The sequence below is a fragment of the Pteropus alecto genome, unplaced genomic scaffold, assembly GCF_000325575.1.
Source record: "Pteropus alecto unplaced genomic scaffold, ASM32557v1 scaffold20, whole genome shotgun sequence".
Classification (NCBI taxonomy): domain Eukaryota; kingdom Metazoa; phylum Chordata; class Mammalia; order Chiroptera; family Pteropodidae; genus Pteropus; species Pteropus alecto.
The window spans coordinates 48,365,036-48,373,131 of record NW_006436298.1 but is presented as its reverse complement, the minus strand read 5'-3'; the positions used below and the strand labels follow the sequence as shown (position 1 = coordinate 48,373,131).

General features: G+C 38.6%; 1 protein-coding gene and 1 pseudogene across 1 annotated transcript in view; both read right to left on the bottom strand.

Moving 5' to 3' along the window:
- Positions 1–161, bottom strand: part of LOC102881125 — a 977-nt pseudogene extending 816 nt beyond the window's left edge.
- CCDC192 (coiled-coil domain containing 192) overlaps positions 1–8,096 on the bottom strand; it is a 181,852-nt gene that overhangs the window by 102,002 nt on the left and 71,754 nt on the right. The gene's annotated exons all lie outside the window — the stretch shown is intronic.

The window sequence follows — 8,096 nt, the reverse complement described above, 5'->3', positions numbered from 1 at the left end:
CTTCACGAGGCTCAAGAAAGACTGGATGTTTTGGAGGAACTTTCCCATTCATCGTCGCTTTGCATTTGAATTCGCGGCTAGCATCGGCCCGCAGTCGTGACATCTGCTCGGTGATCACTGGCCGAAGTCCAGGGCTGCTTCCGGCTGCTGTCCTGGTACATTGTGAAATCAGAGACCAGGCCCTGGAAGTCTGGAGGAAAAGACCCCAGACGCCACAACACAGTGATTCTTCCGCTTTTTTTTTTTTTTTTTAATTTGGCCAACTTTCCTCTATTCCCCATCACCGAAGTTCATTGCAAAAACTACTCTATGTTCTAGAAAGAGACCATACACACATCTTGCTTCTCCTACTGCCAACATCTTCTAACACAGACCACGGAAAGACTACATAGGTGACTTAATTCATCCACTTTGCGAATAATGATTTATTAAGCATTTCCATTTTATCTTGATTTATCATATTTTAAAAGCATATAAATGTTTCAATATTTGATTTCAAATTATCTGTAGAAAAGTACACTGGTCAAACATGATTCTTTAAAAAAATTACTATATTAAAGTTATCACCAAGATGTCATCAGGACATCGGAGGTAGAAAAACTTCAGAGAGTTTTCGTTCTTGTTCTAGTAAAAGGGTCTTATTTCTAAGTCATTACAGAATTCAAGATCACTATGGGCCAAAACTCAACAAGAAGATTGACCAAGTTTAAATGTCAGAAGAACTGGGAATAGTTGTCTAGAAGACACAACCTCTAAACTTACTTGAAGCTAAATCCTTACGAAAGTCTTGAAATACTTTCCAAAGAAAATGGACAGCCCATTTTATCTGTGGTTCAGAAAACACACAGGTTGGGAATAGGGTAGCCGAAAGAAGATAAGAATTTTGTCACTTACTTAGTTTCACCTATGCTAAAATAGTTTCTTTGACAATCTGAGTACGTCCTCAATTTTTTTTTTTTAAGGCTCATGTTCATACCTCTCTGACTTTAATGAATTTCAGAGTATAGTGTGGTTTAAAGCAGTGATTCTTCCGCTTTTTTTTTTTTTTAATTTGGCCAACTTTCCTCTATTCCCCATCACTGAAGTTCATTGCAAAAACTACTCTATGTTCTAGAAAGAGACCATTAATAACACTTGCTGGCTTCTGGGCTGTGTTTCTGAATCCATTGTGAATAACTTCTTTTTATACTCATTGTAAATTGAGAATGAGTTTTAATAAATGAAACAGAAATAAGTGCTCTCAGCAATCCTTTTCCAAACGACTATCTATTCTTAGTTCTCCACAAGGCTCTTCAAGCAAACACTTAACGAAGATACCTTCATTTTTAGTTTTATAAGAGTGTTAAAATCTGGTCAAAGAGCTGGCCAGCTCTGTTGTGGTATTCCTGTCAAGATATACAGATTATCTTAATGATCAGATCATGTGCTTGAACAACTATTAAACTTTTCTTGTCCTATATTAAAACTTTTTAATAAAAACTTCCATTGTTTCTCTTGAAACAAGTGTGTTTGGGTTCAAAGATTTGGTACCAACATAACCTTATTTATCTTAACATAGATGACGAAAAAAGAGGCTACTTTTTAAGGAGCTCTGTGATTTCCTGAACATTCTCTTTTTTGAGAGGGAGTGACCTTGACTGGAGGACAACACCTCCTGTGGGGCCGGAGGAGAGAAGGTAGGTGAGTTATGCAGTGATCCTGCACTCTGTGTAACATGCAGGCTCCCATCTCTATGAATCACAACTGTTTTTTTTTTTTTAACACAGATTCTGATTTCATTCTGACCTATGCAAGAAAATGTTGAAGTTAAATGCTATCCAAAATCTAGGCAACTGTGTCTTTGTCCTTGGGTCTGTGAAATTCCATGAGAAGAGTGCTCAGAAAGAACTCCATTAAGTGAAAGATCTGGGGAGTTTGGAAACAAAATGTATTTAATTTCTATGAACCCCCAATGAAGAAAGTATTAAGAACAGGAGTTTTGAAATAAAATTTTTCCATGTTATTTCACAGATTCTGTCTCCTTACTGAATTTTGCTTGTTTGCTTTTATAAATAATATTTCCTCCAGCTGGCACACTTAAACAGGATCCATTCAAATAAATTTCATGGGATGCTGAGCAATTCTGGTACCCTTCTCAATCAAAACTAAAGGTTGTATTATTCTCTCTGCCTTTTCAAGAGGCTAGGAAAGAAGTTGTTGATATTATTGTTAGTGTTTCAAAGGAAACTACAGCCACTAACTTTTTTCTTAAGTGAAGCAGAGCTTTCAGCCTTGGTCATGTCCTTGAAGATGGGCTTTTCTAGGTGTTGCTATTATTTCTCAAAGTGTGAGGGGTGGTATTAGAAGTTTTAGTCTTCCATTAGTTTGCCCTCACTTCTTCCCTGAGTATGTTCGTGGTTAGGAATCTTGCTGTCAGGTGAAGTGCACACAGCTGATGTGACAGCCTGGTTGGCCTGGTGTGCTAGGTGGCATGAGGACTGAGCATTTTGGAAATGCCCATGATTTCCATCAGCAAAGAAAAAAGTGGCTAGTAGGCAACTAGAGTCAAATCAATAATGATCCTTTTGTGTGGACACAATTGGAACAGAAAGCCTTTCACCAAATTTAATAAAGCCTCCATAACATGATTGTAAGGAGGCACTGGGAAAAATCCTATGACTCTTTGAAACATATAAGAAGGACTCTGAGGGTGACTCTAGAGGTCAGAGAGGGAATGGAGCTTTGGGGATGGCTTTTTTCCAATGAGAGCAGTTCTACAGTTTCTCGTTGACTGTTTTAGAAGTAAGGCAAAGACCTCAAGGCTTGAGAATAGAATTTCTTGGCTAGCATGAAAATTGGTCCAGTATAGCTTTGCAGTCTTTAACCCATATGGTGGAGAGAAGTCAGTTAACTAGTAAAATATTCTTCGATGTGGGGAATGGAATTGGAAATCAATATAGAGGGAAGAAGAACATGTTAAGGACATGTAAAATTGTGAATTCCAATAATGTGGACTATGCCAAGGGTGTATAGATCAACTTGGCAGAGAGATCTTTTCTGACCAAAGGCCTGTGCAGGTGGTAGGGGAAAGAGGTGTGGTTTCAAACAACACAGGCTTTGTCAACATTAACTGTACCCAGAGAAAAAGACGGATTTACCCGTCCATACAAAGTGTGGGAGAGACACCTATACCATCAGATTACCATCTGCACTGTTGCTGTCAGCAACCTCTCAGAGGACAAGCCCAAATTAACCAAACACCATAATAGGTACCTTTAGGAAAAGGACAGGTTTGCCTGAATTTCCCTCTTGCAATGCAGAGCTGATAGGCGAGGTATTTTGCTGGATTGGGGGCACTTCTTAAGGAGTGATGGGGAACACTGGTTCCTTCTATTGCAATCTTACCTTCAGGCTTGACACCAAGGCATATATCCAGACTGCAAAACAGTTACAGTCTAACCCTGAACCCAGGTGTCATTCACTGGGTCTCAGGGGCTTGAGGCCCAGCACCTGACCCTGCAGCAGCAAGACTTCACTCTTGAAGGCCATTTTATCTGTCACACTTGGGGGACTCTTCATTTGCAGAGATCTGTGCTCTGAAACAATGCATGTGGTCTTTGCCCTTCTGGAGCCTCTGGTGGAATGTCCTTCCTCTGACATTCCCAGAGCTCACACCCTCACTTCCTGTCATCTCTGCTTTGATATCATCTTATCAGTGAGGTCTTTCCCCATCACTCTATTTCAAATAGTCCCCTTCTCCTAGGATGCTGACCTTCTGTTCATATTCTATTTCTCTCTTTAGCCTTTTTCACTATCTGATCATTTCTGTACTTACTAATTTAGTTATTTATCGTCTTTCGTGCCCCATTAGAATATAAGTTCCATAAGGGCAGTGATTTTGTCTATTTAGTTTACTGCTATATCTCACCATAGGCATCCTATAAATATTTGGGAAATGAATAAGTGAGGCCTTCAGCAAAGCTTTTAACTCTTCCTGATCTCTCTCAATTTCTTCAGACCCTAGGCAGTTTGCACCCCCGTGTGAGTGACAGATGGAAAAGGCTTTCTTTGCAAAGAATGTATTCTGAATGGGGCCAGGGTCCCAAGGCTATAACTCTTCCTGATCTCTCTCAATTTCTTCAGACCCATAGGCAATTTGCACCCCCATGTAAGTGACAGATGGAAAAGGCTTTCTTTGTATTCTGAATGGGCCCAGGGTCCCAAGGCTAATCAGTGTGTGTGTGTGTGTGTGCGCGCGCATGCATGCGTGCATATACAGTGTGTGTGCGCGCGCGTGCGTGCGTGCGTGCGTGCATATACCTATGTAGTATGTGTATATTATGGGGATGGGAGGGAAAAAAAGATGTATGGAAAAGTATTATCCAGATGGTGAACACCAGGGCATGGGTAGTATAGTCTAAAATGTAATGAGACACTTTTATATTAAAAATATATTTAGATTAAAATAATCCTTGTTATAAATTTCACTAGTTTAAGAGTATACCATTAAAATAATGTTATAAAGATGCCTGTGACTTATCGATAAGGGGAAAAGATAATACATATAGTTCGAAGTTGACACGTATACAAGATCACATATTTATTAAAACAAAAAATATCATCTCAACTTAAAACAAATATATGTATGTGTGTATGTGTTTTCATATTATAGAGTATAGAAATTGCATGCTATTAACATAAGGGGTAAGAAAGTAAAAGAGAAGGAAATTTTAAAATTCATAAACCTTTATATCATTGATCTTTTGGCCAGCTATTCATTGATTACATTTTGGGATTGCAAAGCAGGGGCTAAGCAAAATGACTTTTAAAGAATGATTTATTTAGAAATGTAGTATGAATGAAATGTTGTTAGATGTATGTGAAAAGTTTTGAGAGAAATCATCATCATTCAGTTCCACACACAAAATTTACAGCATTAGCTACTCAAAATATAAAAAGCTTTAAAGCAACACAAATCAATAAGAATACGCTGATGATTGTACATGAAATACTAAGGTTACGTTACAAATATTAGAGGGGGTGTGTGTGTGGGTGTGTGTGTGTGTGTATGTGTGTGTGATTTATAATATTTTGTGAAAACAAAAAAGGATAAAGGTATCCCAGAAAACAGAGGCAGTCTGCCTGACTAAGCACAGGCATCTTGCAGACAATGGACTATTCATTTGCCCTGAGGAGTGGGGGCCTGTTTGTCCTTCCACCTATTCCAAGTATGACACCAGTGACTCCTCAATCTTGGATTAGCTGTTGAATCTCCCGGTAAATTGTGAGGATCCATGCAGAGAGGGAACTTTTTTGTGAAAGCATATCAGAAGCCATGACATCATATATACAGTATAGACATTTTGTGAAGCTACCTAAGGCCTGGCTCCTATGATTATTTTCATTGTGGTATTAGAGGTTTGTCAAGATGTAAACTTCTTCCATATCATATCTTTAAAATTATATTATAGAAGTGACTACCCAGCTTCAATAAAAGAGAACATATATTATCATATCATTGACTCCACCACATCAGATAAAGGCAATCTCCCTACAATCTCAAATAGTCCTCTGGAAATAACACAGATTGTTTACCCTACCTGAGAACCACCTGTATTTGTATGGCAATCATACTTGAGAGATAGGAAGAATACAGGACCAGGAACCTAAAGCAGGATCTGTTGACAATTAGGGTGGTGACTATCCAACCCCTAAAGTGCTTTTAGGGATAAGAAAGAAATAGACGCCTCTTTCTCTGTAAGGAAATTCTTTTTCAGTTTGTTTCCTAGTAGTTGCCTAGTTTGTGCCCTCTCAATTGTTCAATGTTTACTTAATTTAAGGACAATGGAGGATCTTTACCTGGTATCAGGAGCTCAAGCATTTCTGGAAAACTGACTTTGCGATTGATATGAGTAGACATGTATTAAAAACTTTACAAAACAAATAACTCCAGCATCTATTTCAATATTTAATGAGTTCACTGGAAAAGCACAGCACTGCTAGATTTTCTTCTTCCACTGTGAGTCCGTAGTACAGTGTACTAGGATACTGCTGCCTTTCCTCAAATGCAAGAAAGCCAGAAGATGCTATGACCTTGAAGTCCCAACGTTTCCAACTCAAGTTGATTTCTGAAGAAACTTCCAGTGGTTGCAGCCAGCTACAAAATATACGACATGTCTATTGGGCTTTTCTTAGTCCTTTCTTCAAGATAACAGGCCCTTTCGCCTCTCCTTGCCTTTGACAGGCTGCTTCCCTGAGCAATCTTCATCTCCAGCCTGGGTTAGGGATGGTTCCTTTCAGTTCCAACAGTAATTTTTGTTTATTGCCATCACATGTAGAATATAACCTACATATGGTTAATCTCTTTCTTTTGGCAGTAGTTCTAAATTTTGGTTACATATGAGAATGATTTAAGGAGATTTTTAAAGTCTTGATGACCTGTTTGCACTCCAGACTGATGAAATCGGGGCCTCTGGTGGGACCCAGGATTCAGTGTGTTTTAAAGCTCTCCAGTTGATTTCAATTTACCAAAAGACGATTTTTGTGTACAATTGTTTATCCTCAACAATTTTTAAGACGATACAGACACATAAGACATGAATGAGAGGATAGCATATAATTTCATTGGCCGGAATTTCCAAAAAGGTAAGATGTGAAACTGACGAGGAAAAGATTGGTTTGCTAGGAAGTCATCCTGAAGCCTAAGACCTTATCCAAGATCTGTGGCCAAAAGGCAAACACCCCGGGCAACACACTTTTGGAAAAGTCATAGGACTGTCTTCAATATATTACTGGATCTCTCCCCAACAATACTTTGAATTATTACAGTGTACTAAAAACTACACATTTATGAGCATTTAACATGCTAGTTGTTCAGGCTGAACTCCACGGCAACCCTAGGTTTCCATCTAGTGTAACCTTTGTCTGCAATGAGTAGATGAACAATGCAGCCTTTTAGGGGTTACTCTGATAGAGCTCTTTAATTACTTTGGTTACCTCATGAGCTCTATTTCTGGGGATGGGTGTGTTTCAGTAGTGGAAGAGTGTTGAGGGGAAAACATTTTCATGAACTCAAACTGGACATAACTTGTTTTAATGCTTAATGTAAACATCTAGCCGTATTCTCATTAGAGATTCCACAAAGCACAAGAATGCCTCCCATTCTCATTTCCGCCTGTTCCCTCCTCTGCACTTCCAGTCTGACTGTCTGCATTGTTCCTGCTCCCACCCCCACCCACCCTGCGCTCTGCATCCTCCCTACACCGGCAGCAGCTTCCCTGTGTGACCGCCAAACCACCTCCTCCCACTTCTCCTCTTAATCCTTCCTCTTCACTGATTCTTCCATGAGACAGACAATAACAACTCACAACCAAGGCTCCCAGCACCCATTAAGCCTGAAGGATAAGAGACTGGCTTGTTAGGATCAGCAAAAACGGTCGAAGAGAGAACAATTAATAACTAACTATTTCTTTTGGTTTTACATTCCTTAGCATCTTTCTGCAATCATTTGATTCCTATGAAAAACTCAGGTCCTTCTTAGTTCCCACAATACGATATCGCCACATATCTTTTAGTTAAAAATGTTTAAAAGGTGTAGAGTTATTATTTTAGGGTTTTTAAAAAAAATTTTAAGATGACTCATACTTAAATCATTTGTTGACTTTATGACCTGGTTATCCTCTGAGAAATCATACTCGTTTAAACAAGTCTGTCTAAATCATCTGTTTATATGGTAGCTGATTATTGTTACAGGCTGTGAGACTATGACAATACCTTCTCATTTATAAAGGCTCAAGAGAACTCTCCTGGACCCCTTTTCTCTCCCTGCAGTCTCCCAGTGGGGTTTATGTCAGCTCTTACTAAACTTAAAACAAAGAGAAGAGATTAGGCAAAAGATAGAATTATTTATATTTGAAACACTAGAAGTAATAAACATCTGCACATAAGCAGTTACTTAAATTAACATTTAAAATTAGAAACAACTTCCCTTTTTAAATTTTTCAAGAGACTGACATTCTTGATGATTTCTAGGAAACTATATTAATATTTGCTTGTTCAAAAGTAAATTCTTGACAATTCTGAGGTTTCACTTTCCATTCAATTGAGGGTGCTTCTGT